The sequence below is a fragment of the Coptis chinensis genome, chromosome 3, assembly GCF_015680905.1.
Source record: "Coptis chinensis isolate HL-2020 chromosome 3, ASM1568090v1, whole genome shotgun sequence".
In the NCBI taxonomy this organism is placed as follows: domain Eukaryota; kingdom Viridiplantae; phylum Streptophyta; class Magnoliopsida; order Ranunculales; family Ranunculaceae; genus Coptis; species Coptis chinensis.
The window spans coordinates 90,365,882-90,379,091 of NC_141458.1; positions in this window are offsets into that span (position 1 = coordinate 90,365,882).

Below are 13,210 nucleotides of genomic sequence, written 5' to 3' on the forward strand. Positions count from 1 at the left end.
ATTCCATAATGGCATAAAAATCAGACTCTAAGGGCTTTTCGGGCTTAGCATCCGAACAAAGACCACGACCGTATTCTTTTACGTTTCCGGTTAGTATTTTGTTTTTTCGAATCGGAGGAGCGACCAAAGGGGCACCTATTTGCATATTGGGTTGGTCGAACCACCGAGAGGGTTTTTACTACTTTCGACTAAAAGGGAAGGATAGAAATGCCACTTGACCGAAGGGGACTACGAGGGAGCTGTGTCGCTAGCCTTAAAAAGAATCGATAGGTTTAGCGATTCGGAGATGCAATAGAAGCGAGTTTCAGCGATTGATCTAGTTTCATCGGTCGCTCTAGTTGAAGCGGTTACGTTGATGAAGCGACAACCAAAGCAAGGAAGGCAGTCCTTGGCTTCGAATGGCCCCATATCCCGGCTAGTCGACTACGGTTTTGGGTTATCTCTCAGTATTCCGGAAAAGCTGCTTTCGCCTTTTCAACCCAAACATGTGGATGGATTCTCTTATTTTGTACTTTAGTTCTAGTTCTAACTTTATTTTCCAAAACTAATATTTTTTTTTGCTTGATAATATGATAACTCCTCAACTAATCATTATCTGTTTCTAAAGGGATAGAGATCAAAAGACTTAAGGCTGCTATATTCACGGCCTAGCACCTAGTTGGTCATGGCCCATAACATATCAAGGTGCAACAAACCCGGTTACATCACGGTATAGACCACGGTTGCAACAAAAAAGTGTCTCACGAACATAACACACCCTCCATAACATATCAAGAACTAAGGTGATTTCGGAAGTGAAAACACATTGTATCCCTCGCTCACTTCCTCTCAATGTATTTCTTCCTTCGCCTTTTTGGGGCTATGGAAGGTGCTTGCCTTGCCCAAAGCTACCAAAGAAACTGGAACCCTTGAAAGAACATGGATTTCAGCCAAGGTGCCGACCACAAAGAGATTTTTACTAGAACTAGGCGTATTATTTCTAGCCTTAAAAAGAATCGATAGGTTTTAGCGGTTCGAAGATGCAATAGAGCGAGTTTCAGCGGTTGATCTAGTTTCATCGGTCGCTCTAGTTGAAGCGGATTACGTTGATGAAGCGGCAACCAAAGCAAGGAAGGCAGTCCTTGGCTTCACGAATGGCCCCATATCCCACTAGTCGAGATATACCGCGGTTAAATCACGGTATAGACCGCGGTTGCAACAAAGCGTGTTACGTCAAGATATGAACACGATTGCAACAAAGCGTGTCTCACGAACATAACACACCCTCCACCACGGTTGCAACAAACCATTTTCTTTTTTTCATTATAGCGGCGAACCTTACGTTTGTTTTACTTTTAAAAGCGGGTTCTAATAAGAACTTCTACTACAATTGTGATTGGCGCATGGACTCGCTGAATTTACACCCAAAAAGTATATCATCCATCTTTTATCGTAGGGGATTGTTCATCTTTGTCTAGAACCTAGGAGGTCATGGTTCAAGTCGAGTCTTTATATGCTAGTGGTTGCTAGTTCCTATGGACTTACAAATTCTCATTAGGAGTTACAAACTTTTCAGGCACTTGTTAGAATGTGCAATCTATACTCTTGATCTTGGATTATCCACATCAAATACTCTTCACAATCGGTCTAAGGAATGGTACGGAAGTATCACCCGGATACTTCACAATCTAAGGAATCGCACAATACTTCACAATCGACCACTATCACCCGGACAATACACCACCCCAAGTGAACACTGGTACCAGAAGTATAGACACAGCTGCATGGTTGTCATTTTTTATATGAATCAACTAGTATCAATAATAGAAAATCCAATTTAAGATGCATACTGAAGAAAATACTCATATCAGCTAAGGAAGGGGCACCTCTCGGCCATTCTAAGAAAATACTCATAATCGATTCAAGGCCCGATAAGCGTAAAGGCAAGTATGGCAATTCATATCAATAGTAGGGGAATGAGAGACAAAGACCAACACTAAATCAGATATGCCCGTAAATGCTTAATCTTTTTAAAAAGTACAAGGTATCAATGTTCTATACTATTCTAAAAGTTGGCTACTATTTAGGAAAACCTCCTTAACTAGCAGCACCTGTTTTAGAGAGGAAAGTAGCAGCTATTGCTATCTAGCAAAAGCGTCTAGACTTCGTGAGACTTCGCCCCGGACTATGACTAAAGAGACTACCAAATTACTACCCACACCCACACCCAGTAGAAAATCCAGCATAAAGTAATAGCACATGGGCTGAGATTTTAGGGATGAAGGCAGTAGGAAGTATCAGAAGATAGAATGCTTGTTAACCAGAAATGAATACAATTATCCAAAACCAATCAAACTAAGAAAAATAAGTTATCCTAACCTGAAATTTTGGTGTCAGTCTTGACTTCACAAATCTTTCCCAATCTTCCTGTCTAATATTTTTCTCGTGTTTTTTAGGCGGCTTCAAAAGCATTTCAGGTTGGTCTTTGTAGGGAGTGATATAGTACCTAGTCAACCGACTCTTGAATTCTTTCCATTTCTCACCAATATCTGAGACGACACCCTTCTTTTCGTCTTCTGTCAAGCTGAATTTGGCCTATAAAATAAGAATAAGCTATAAAGTTACAATAAACTAAGACTAATTAGACAATTAGTATTACAACTGGAGCTATTTACCTTTATACTATCCCATAACAAGTCTCTCACTTCATCTCCGACAGCATGCCAATTTTCATAATCAACAATAGAGATTCGGGACTCCGCTAACAAACCTGAGTAGCTTGCCAAATCCTTTCCGCCTTCCCCTATACGTTGACCATCTTCATTGTATTGAACATTCAATAGTTCACCCTCTCTCATTTTTGTTATCTTTTTGCATTGAACTGCTCCTCTTCCTGTCCTTTCTACACTTGAAGCTTGTGTATTGTTAACTTCCATTGGTGTATCGGAAGTCTCGTCAACTCCCATATCTGAATCGGAATCAGAATTCTCTCACGGATCCATCATGCTGATTTCCTATATACCAAGTATAGACATGAAGACTTGAACCAATAACAACATATGAAATAAGCTAGGTATCAATAACTTGGACAATATTAATTAAACAATAATAAGACAAATGATCATCCATAACATGAATTAAAGTATTAAGGCAAATATAAATATCAAAGTAGGTCCGAATTCACATTTAATAACAATATTCAATAGTCAAATAATAAAGGAACAAACTTGTTCAAACATCTCCATAGAAAGGAAAAAATCATAACATGCTCTAACTTAATCGTTTGAGGGTAGGGTCGACATAAGTCCCCTCACAATCTACACGCATAAGATGATCTTGATGCACTTTGAACTAAGGAAGTCGACATCTGGAAAGACTTTACTACTTGTATGATCTAGCTCATCCTCATTCCTTCTTCCTCAAGGTAGTCTCTTTCGAGGAGTCCTCAAAGCTATTGACCATTTTGGATCGAGTTGGTCGGTTACATAAAAAAGACTTGCTTGGCACGAGGCCATCACAAAGGGGTCTTCCTTATGTCCAATTCTACCAAGGTCAGCCAGTAAGTGAAACCCAAATCGTCTACTTTGATGCCATTTCTGTTGTCAACCCAGTCACACTTAAATCTTTGGGACTTTGAGTACCGGATAATTGAAAGCGACCATATCTCGGTTATAACACCGTAGTAACCCATTTTACGAAAACAACGGGTTCTTATCCTTGGCACTTGAAATTTGCCTTTGTTGTTTGTAGCCATTAAACCCACACCACTATTTTGGTTTACTAGTGAAGCTTCATGATCCTTCATTATGAAAACGGTATCCACTAATAACATAGCTTGAACACTTTAGAGCGTCTCGGCGAGGTCCTTGAGCTATAACTTTCGAGGTGTTTGAAAGTTTGTTACCGATGCTAACGCCTCCTCCTCATTAACCCGATTATCCAAGTTATCCAAGAATCTTAGTCGAATTTAGCAAAGTTGTATTAGATGTAAAATAATTTCAGATAATCTTACCCTTTGTGAATCCAATAAATGAATGTGCGAGTGTGCTCATCTTGATACCATTTGGTGACTTACGAGGGATAAGTAAGCTTTAGGTGTTCCATATGCTTCCTATCAAGTTAAGAAAAAGCTTGGTCACCATTATCTGTCTAGGTGAAATAAGGAAAAACAAAATCCTATACTAACGTGCTTTCGATATAAGGTTGAGCGTCATTAGTGTTTGCCAAAACACATTGATGAGCTTGCTCCCAAGTCTTCTCGTCGACTTCAACAACATTCATACCACCAAGAGGCTTTCCCTTAGAAATTGTATTTTCTTTCTCCGTATCATTAGTATCCATGTTTCTAACCGATGGGACTCCCACGGCATTCACTCGGATAAGTACTTTCGCTAAGAAACTCAACGGCTTCTTCAAGGATATAATTTTCAGCAATGCATCCTTCGGGGCCGATTTCGATTCAAGACGTTAGCCCTTTAGTATTTTCATGAACCTAATATTCAAAAAGTAACAAAAAAGAGAAAATACAAACAAACAAACAATCAAATTGATGAAGCTTTACTAAATTATTGAAAGTAGTTAATTCAATTTTACGTGTACTTGCCTCTCAAATGGATACATCCAACGAAAAGAATCTTGGCCCACAAAGCTCAACCTCCCTTATAAGATGAGCGGATAGATGCACCATGACATCAAAGAGCGATGGTGGAAAGTACATTTCCATGTAGACATAAAGTGAGGACCAAATTGTCTTGAATTTCCTTTAATTTTGACACATCCACTACTTTGGTGCAAAGAGAGTTGAAAAAAGAAACACAACCGGTGATGGTATACCTCCGTGCTTTGGCAACACTTGATCGTATTGCCACGGGAAGAAGTTCTTTGCATCAATATGTGACAGTCATGAGACTTGAGACCATACACTTTTAGATCTTGCATTGACACGCCGGTGTCTAAAATGTGAAGAATATCCATCGGCACTTTGAGTTCACAAAGTGTTGCAAACTGTTACTTTCTCATCTCTAGATAACGTATGACATGCTTTGGTGGAAGATAAGTCCTATTTCCCCTTTTCTCTGGTGCTAGTTCCTTCCTCATGTCCATTTCTAAGAGGTCTAGGCGACTTTTGAGGTCATCTTTTGTCTTGTACTTAATGTTAAGTAGTGTGCCGATGATGCTATCACAAATATTTTTCTCAATATGCATGACATCCAAGTTGTGTCGCACAAGCAAGAATTCCCAATATTCAAGCTCAAAAAATATGGATCTCTTCTTCCAATATTTACCACTTTCATTCTCATCAGAAGTGCTAGGCTGCTTCTCTCGTGTTTGTGACTCTTCATTGGATGCCTTTGACTTCTTTCTTGATGTTTTTGGCTTTGGAATCACCAGCTTTGGTTTCCCCCATCTAACTTTCATCCCTTTGAGCTTCTCTGAAATCACCTCTCCAGTTAACGGTGCGGATGTGATCTTAACTCTTCTTGACCATTAAATGCCTTCCTTTGCCTTCGATAACGATGATTTTTTTGGAAGGAACTTTCTATGGGACTGATATATGTTTTATTCGAAGTGTTTCAATCTTGTAGAATCAGTTTTCTCACCACATATTGGACAAGCAAGATATCCCTTGACACTACACCCAGCTAAATTTCCAAGAGCGGGGAAAATCATTGATCGATCCGCGATGAGAACAGCCCTTAATGTAAAAGATTCTTGCTTGTAGGCATCATAAACCTCCACACCGAGGATTCCAAAGAGCACTGTAAATCTTCAATTAAAGGTCTAAGGTAAACATCAATATCATTACCGGGTTCTTGGGGGACTGATATCAACATTGTCGACATCGAAATTTTCTCTTCATACATAACCATGGAGGAAGATTGTAAGTGATCAACATAACCGGCCAAAGAACTATGCCTAGAGCTGAGATTACTATGTGGATTAATCCCATCTGTCGAAAAGAGCAAGTCGCAGATTTCTTGGATCTTCAACCGGGCTCGGCCACCTTTTATCAACCTCTTTCCATCTTTGGAGAATCTGGCTGGATGACGATTTGACCATCAACTTCTACTCTTCTATCTGCATGCCATACCAAATCCTTTGATGTCCGAAATGGATTGAAACATCTTTGCAAACCTTGGGAGAGGCGGAAAGTACCACAAAACTTTCGCAGGCGCTTTTTACCCTTCTTTTCCTGATATCTCGATGTTCCACAAGTTGGACAACTAGTTAAATCCTTGTACTCATCTCCTCTGTAAAGTATGCAATCATTGGGACATGCATGTATTTTTTGAACTTCCATTCCAAACGTAGACAAAACATTTCTAGCTTTGGTCATGGATTGTGGCACTTCGTTATTATCCGGCAACATTTTTCCCAACACCTTCAATAGCTTGGTAAAACTCGTGTCTGACCACCCACTACTGGCTTTCAAGTTGAACAATTCCACAAGGGATGATAACTTTGTATAGCTTTTGCAACCTTTGTACAAAGGTTTCTCAGCATCTTCAAGCAATTTACAAAGCTTTTCAGGATTCCCCGTGAAACTCTCATATGCATCATTAACCATTCTAACCGTGTCCCCAAAATCACATGGGGTTTCCATATCAAAGTCTTGACATGGAGGTTCATGCGTGTCGACGCCGGGACTTTCCACTGTGAGGCTTTTCCCCATGCCATATCCACGTTCTGTAACTTTTTTTCAAAACCAACACGAAACAGATGATCCTTGATATCGTCCAAACTCGATGCAAGTGGTTCCCACAATTAAGGCATGGGCATCTTATGAAATTAAGATTGTCCGGGCCTGCATGCTCTCCAAGCACATTCTATAAAATACTTGACCCGCTTCCTCAGATTCATCGAAAAGTCTATCCATAGTCATCCAAGGCTTATCCATACTCAATGTCGAAATTCAATACACAAGTACTACATACACATGAAAAAAAAGATTAAGCAAGATAAAATCATGCAAATCACGATCGACCGATGCGTTCACCGCCCAATATATCAATCAACAATAAGCAAACTTGCAAACTAATAGTAAAACAACAGGCATAAGAGCTTCTAAAATCAGTTTATGTACGATAACAGTCTCTATCTCTTACTCATTCAGTCAAACACCTTAAGCCACTAACAAAAACCGTAAACATGAACTGCCAAGCCACTATACAAGCAACTACATGCCATCACTAGGCCAATATATCAATTAACAATAAGCAAACTTGCAAACTAAAAATAAAAATAAAACAACAGGCATAAGTTTCTAAAACCAGTTTTATGTAATGAAAAATAGTCTCCATATCTTATTCTTTTAGTCAAACAACTTAAGCCACTAAGAAAAATTGTAACCTGCCAAAGCCACTATATAGGCAACTACATGCCATCACCAGGCCATTACAAGTTTTACCAGCTACTAAAAAGGCAAGTATTTGGTGAGAGCTAAAACCTTGCTAAACCTTTCATTGGACCACATTTTGACGATCGAGACAAGGTGCTATGGGATTTCATATAATTTTGGGACCTCACATGGAATTCAATGAAAAATATCCCCAAGCGGTTCAGTGAATTATAATTTGAGGAATGCAAACACCGATCAATGCACCTACTATATTGGGGAAGAAAAGCACTAAACACACTACGGGCGGTGTGATACAAAATCTATTCAATGATTCGCTCAAATTTATGTAGTAGTGGAACCACAACAGAACATACACTACACCATAACCGGATTTTTGTGACAGAGGTTTTGAGGATTTGTGATGCCAAAATGGCGTCGAAATTTTGTGGACGGTAATTAGGCCAGATTCGGTTTTAACGTCACAATAAATCAAAAAGTTATTTTATTTTTCTTTAGATAATTCGGGAAAAAAATAGTGACGGCATATAGGCGTTAAAGTATAAATATTTTAGCTAATAAAATATTAAAACCAAATAAGTTAAAGGTTGTTCTTTTAACGCGGTTCCTTCCTTGATGATATTTAAAACCACCAAGTAAATATTAAAAAAAAATAGTGACGCATATAGGCTTAAAGTATAAATTCTTGTTCCTTGAGATGATTTTGTTCAAGGTTAATTTTGTTTGAATATCACAAATGGAGAAACCGACTTCCGTACGTAAATCTAGAAATGATGGTTGGTCGGTCACCGTGGAAACGATTGAAGTATTTAGATCTAAAGCTTCAAATTTCTTTACTTGTCAAGCCATTAAACGATTGAAGTATCCGAAGGCAAAAGACGCTGAAGAAGGAGCTCGAAGATCACGATTGATTTAATGGAGAAAGGTAATCGGACGCCATAAAAGTTTGTGATTAATTTGAAATCAAGTTAGGGTATTGAAATTTCTAATTTACTTAGTTCGTTATTCTAGTGTAATCTAGTTTGAATACATTAATGTTTGGTGTGAAAAAATTGTAACTTTGTCATGCGTGATTGATTGAATTCGGTCAATTTATGTTTACTTCGTGTTATTGGGATGGATTTTTTTTCATTTTGTGCGGAAAAGTTTGAACAAGTTTTGCAGTTGATTTATTTTTTCTTATTTGCTTATAGAAATTGTTTCTTTTTGTATGGTTGGGTATTCCGAAAGGTGTTTGTTTAGTTCCGGATGGATTTCGTTTTGGATTTTTGGAGCCGCTCTGTTTCTTGGGTAGCGTAATAAGTTTTGGAGTTCTCGAAGTTTCTAACCGGCTTATGCAGTTACAAAACAAGCATCAACAGCTCTAAGTTATATCCATTCATGGAGCCAAATACAAGGCCGATTAGAGCTTGTCAACAATTTATGGTAGCCGAGGGCGGATTAGGCGTAAGAAACTAGAGAACCAATTGAAACTTGAAGCAAAAGCTTCAGAGCTTGAGGTAATGACTTTTATTCATGTCCGTTGGTTAGTTCTTAGAATCTCTATTCACTTCGAACTTTGAAGGCATGGGTTTAGGGGACTAGTGGCGGGTTTGCATTGTGTGGACTGGTGGTGCAGTGTGTGAACTGGTGGTGTAAAGTGTGTGGTGGTTTGCATTGTGTGGACTGGTGGTGCAGTGTGTATGTGGATTGTTGGTGTGCAGTGTGTGGTGGTGGACTGGTGGTGTAGTGGTGTGACTGGTAGTGCAGTGGACTGGTGATGCGGGTACTACTGCTAGCTAGTGTGTGAGTGTGTGCAAGTGGTGATGTGAGTGTGATTATGTACCATTAGGCACCTAGCTCATGTGGAGAAGCTAGCTTGGCTCAATTCGATGAGAACTCATAGCAGGGGGGGATGCACCTGTAGAGGAGGAAATCAAATTTAGGGAGGGAACCTATTCGCAAGGGAGAAAGAGTTTATTTAATCTTGAGGGACTTTCCTGTACTACTACTCTCGTGAGACTCATCTAAGGCTTATGTCAACGCCCACTCGGTCCGATTTCCGCATCTTCAAGATTACCGGGAAAGCTGAAAAGGCAACTTCAAGCTATGACCAATCGGGTTAACAGCCCATGACCGAACAAAAGAAAAAATCAGAAATAAGAAACTTATCTTTGACTTGAACTTCACTTTCCAACTTGTTAGGAGTAGGGGCTTTCAATGGAACTAAAACTCTATCTTATGTTCAACTCGGCTTCCTTCTCTTTCTTTTTCTCTTTGCTTCTTAAGGAAAGCAATATGGTGCAAGCGCTTTGCAGGTCACCGTTAAGAATGGACTTCCTTGGTTTACATTTGCAAATGACAATAACGGTGACATTCTTGCCGCTACAATGAGGAAAACTAATTCATCCGAGAAGTATGATCTGCAATGGATATACACATTTTACTCCTTCCGCAGCGTGGTAAGAAAAAAAGTGGTGGTTGGATGAGCCATGGAAGTAAAGCTAAAAGTCTCGACTATGTTCCTAACATTGTCGGTCAAATGAAAGTGAATGGTTCTCGCACCAAGTCCGGCCGATCCGATTCAAAAATCAACTAATGGTGAGAGAGTTTGTTTTGTTCGAGGTTGAACCTAGAAAGGCAGATCAAGAAACATCAAGTTTCCTAACAAATGTGGAGCTTGCAGCCATTGTTATCAAGGTTCCGAAGAGACGGAAGCAAGTCTAAACAAAGATAGACAACAAATTGATAACCGTGGAAGACTTCTTCGGGCATGAGACTCTGAGAGAAAATCACTTGATAAGAAACTCTCTTCTATTGAATATGTAATGAATGGACCTTTTTTTGGAAGTCAAAGCCTTTCTAGCATTCTAGCTGTACTTCCTAGTGGTGTTCATGGCTTGTCACCTACGGGATTACCTTCACCTCGCTTTCGGCGTGATGGAGATCGGGCGGATCATGTGATCGTGGAGGTTGGGATCTAGGCTGCCAACTAAGAGTTCTTTCCAATCATGATCAACGTGCTAAAAAATTAGATTCCACCACCTTGAGTTGCGGCCAAGAAAAATTTGATATCTAGCCTCATCGAACAAATACAGAGTTTCCTTTTACACTAAAATCCCCAAATTTTGCAAAGAAAAATTGCAATTTCTTATTTTTTTTGTGAACTCTATCAACAGCTACCAATGATATAAAGCAAAAACAATTACTTTACAGCCAAAATTGAATTTAAATAGAGCAAAAAAAACAATACCGAGGCCAAATTTGGGAGAGTCAGATTCTCACCGCTTTTATCGTGACGATATTCTCACGCTTTTACCGGGTGACGATGAGAGACCGATAGAAGTTGAAGAAGAATGGAGGATAGAAGTTGAAGAAAAAAGAGAGACCGAGAGAAGGTTAGAGAGTCTGAAGTTAGAAGTTTAGAGAGAGTTTTGGAAGTTGAAAAGACCTAAGTTTGAGCCGAGGACGGTTTTGGCCCTACTTTCTAATAATTTTTCGCTGGGTTTTGGTAGACTTTGTCCACGGTATGCTTAAGTTTTTGCAGACATTAGCCACCTTTTTGTTCACATCGTGGGGTATATGAACATCAAAATACAAATTAGGCGATATTGGTTTGTTCCGTGGTATATGACATACTATATACCAATCGCTTTTACGACTAGTGGCTTTTGCTTGTACCGAATTAGAAAAGTTTTTCTTACCGTGGCATATGCCTATTAGCCACTGTTATTAGAGAAACAGTGGTATATGCACTTTGACCTACCGTGGCTAATGAGCATTTATGTAGTAGTGTACGTTTGACCTGATTCAATTCTCCCCCCAGCAGAGAGAACTTGATACGTAGGTAGTTCATCCAAATGAACTCGGTCAAACCTCATCAAACAATCCTTTCTCCCCCAAATTGCCTACGTCAGTAAGGTTAAACGAAATATAACCTTTACATTGGCGCCATCTGTGGCTTGATTTCTTGAGTTCACAAACCTTTAAACAAAAAACCCTCGAACAAAATCGCAAGCCCACGAAGCATGGAAAGCTTCCAGGATTAACTAAAGAGTATGACCACCCAGATAGAATCTATGAACGGTAGCATCACCCAGCTCCGGCAGGAGAACGCAACACTAAAAACCTAGGTTGAGTCCCAGAACCCGAATGGAATCACTACTGATGACGGGATTAACGAGGTCAACTAACAAATCAACGGCCTCTCCCAGCGGATCGAACAAAGCACCTATAAAAAAGACGCCACTCAGGTCGTTAAGAAGATGCTGAAGACGTATCGAGCGTCCCCCTTCACAACTGAGGTACTCAATTAACCTTCCCCCCCAAGATTTCATTCAACCTCGGTTCGCAATGTATGATGGCAGCACGTGCCCTGGTCAGCACATAGCTCGCTACATTCAGAGCCTCGCACTCTACATTGTGGAGGAGTTTGACCACCTACGATCTTTGCTTTGTTCCCAAAGAAGCTTAAAAGATGGAGCTCTCGATTGGTTCTACTAGCCGGACCAAACTCAATCAACAACTTCAAAAACTAACTCCCGACCCGGTTAAGCCCAAGACGATCACAACATAATCGTGAAGAAGGCTAACCTCAATTCACTCTTCCAATTGTCTTAGAAGAGTGACAAACCAATTCGCACCTTCTTGGGGAATTTCTAGACATAACTATTGTCCATGGAGAGCGGCCTCAAGGAGTCATTCGCCACAGTGGCCTTCACCAACGCGATCAGGAAGAACACTGGTCTGTCCAGGTCGCTCATGAAGGAACACCCTTAAACACTGGCCGAACTATCCGCACGTGTAGAGAAGTACATCAAGCTTGCAGAAGGCCTAAAAAAAGAGGGATGGAAGGAAGAATATGAGGTCCTTGCGATCTCAGATATCGCCCCATCGTCTAAGAATCACCCAGGCAACAAGGTCAATAGACCAGCACCCGAACCCAAATCAAAAGAGAGTTCATTGTGCTTACAAGATCTCCAGGTTACATACTGGAGAAGATAAAAAAAAATGGCTTATTACCGACCTGAGGTAAATTGGCCAGAAGACAAACTAGCTGCAGGAAAGCCATACTGTGTTTTCCATAGATCAAAGTGCCATGAGACCAACGAATGCTGGGAGCTCAAGCACTACCTTCAAGACTTCATTGAGGCAGGGCATATCAAGCATTATACTAATATTGTTGATGGCGACCTGTGCCACAAGCTCATGGCTTACAAAGAGCGAAGCCGGACTCCACCACGCAACCACAACAAAGATCGTTCCCACGCTCGAGGACGCTCAATGGACTAATCTCGTCATAAAAGCCACCAAAGACTCATCCGACAGAGAACAAACAACGATCAACATGATCACCTTCTAGGATGACTATGTCACGCCCACAAGGGAGAAAAAGGAGACGGGTAGGCTCTACATGAAGTTTACCAGTTCTCCTCACAAGTGGCTCCCTCCCCACACAATAATAACCGGTCGCGAACTCAGAGACATCACCTTCACTGAGGCTGACCTCAACAAGGTGTGTCTCCCTTATAATGACGCTCTAGTTGTCCATGTCAAAATCAGTGACTAGGTAGTAAAGCATGTCCTAATCGACCCAGGCAGCTCATGCGATATTTTGTTCTATCAGACTATCAAGGATATGAACCTGCCCAAGTCGGTCATGATTGATCTAATCGCCCCCTATGGCTTCAATGGATCTTGAGCTAACCCAATTGGAGACATAATTCTACCCATTTCGGTTGGATCACGTGAAGATAAAGTCAGCATCAACACGCGCTTCAATGTTCTGGATGTCAACTCGTCCTATACTACTATTGTAGGACGTCGTTGGACCCACAAGATGCAAGCAGTGCCATCAACACTCCATCAGGTTTTATGCTTCCCTGGCCCCAGAGG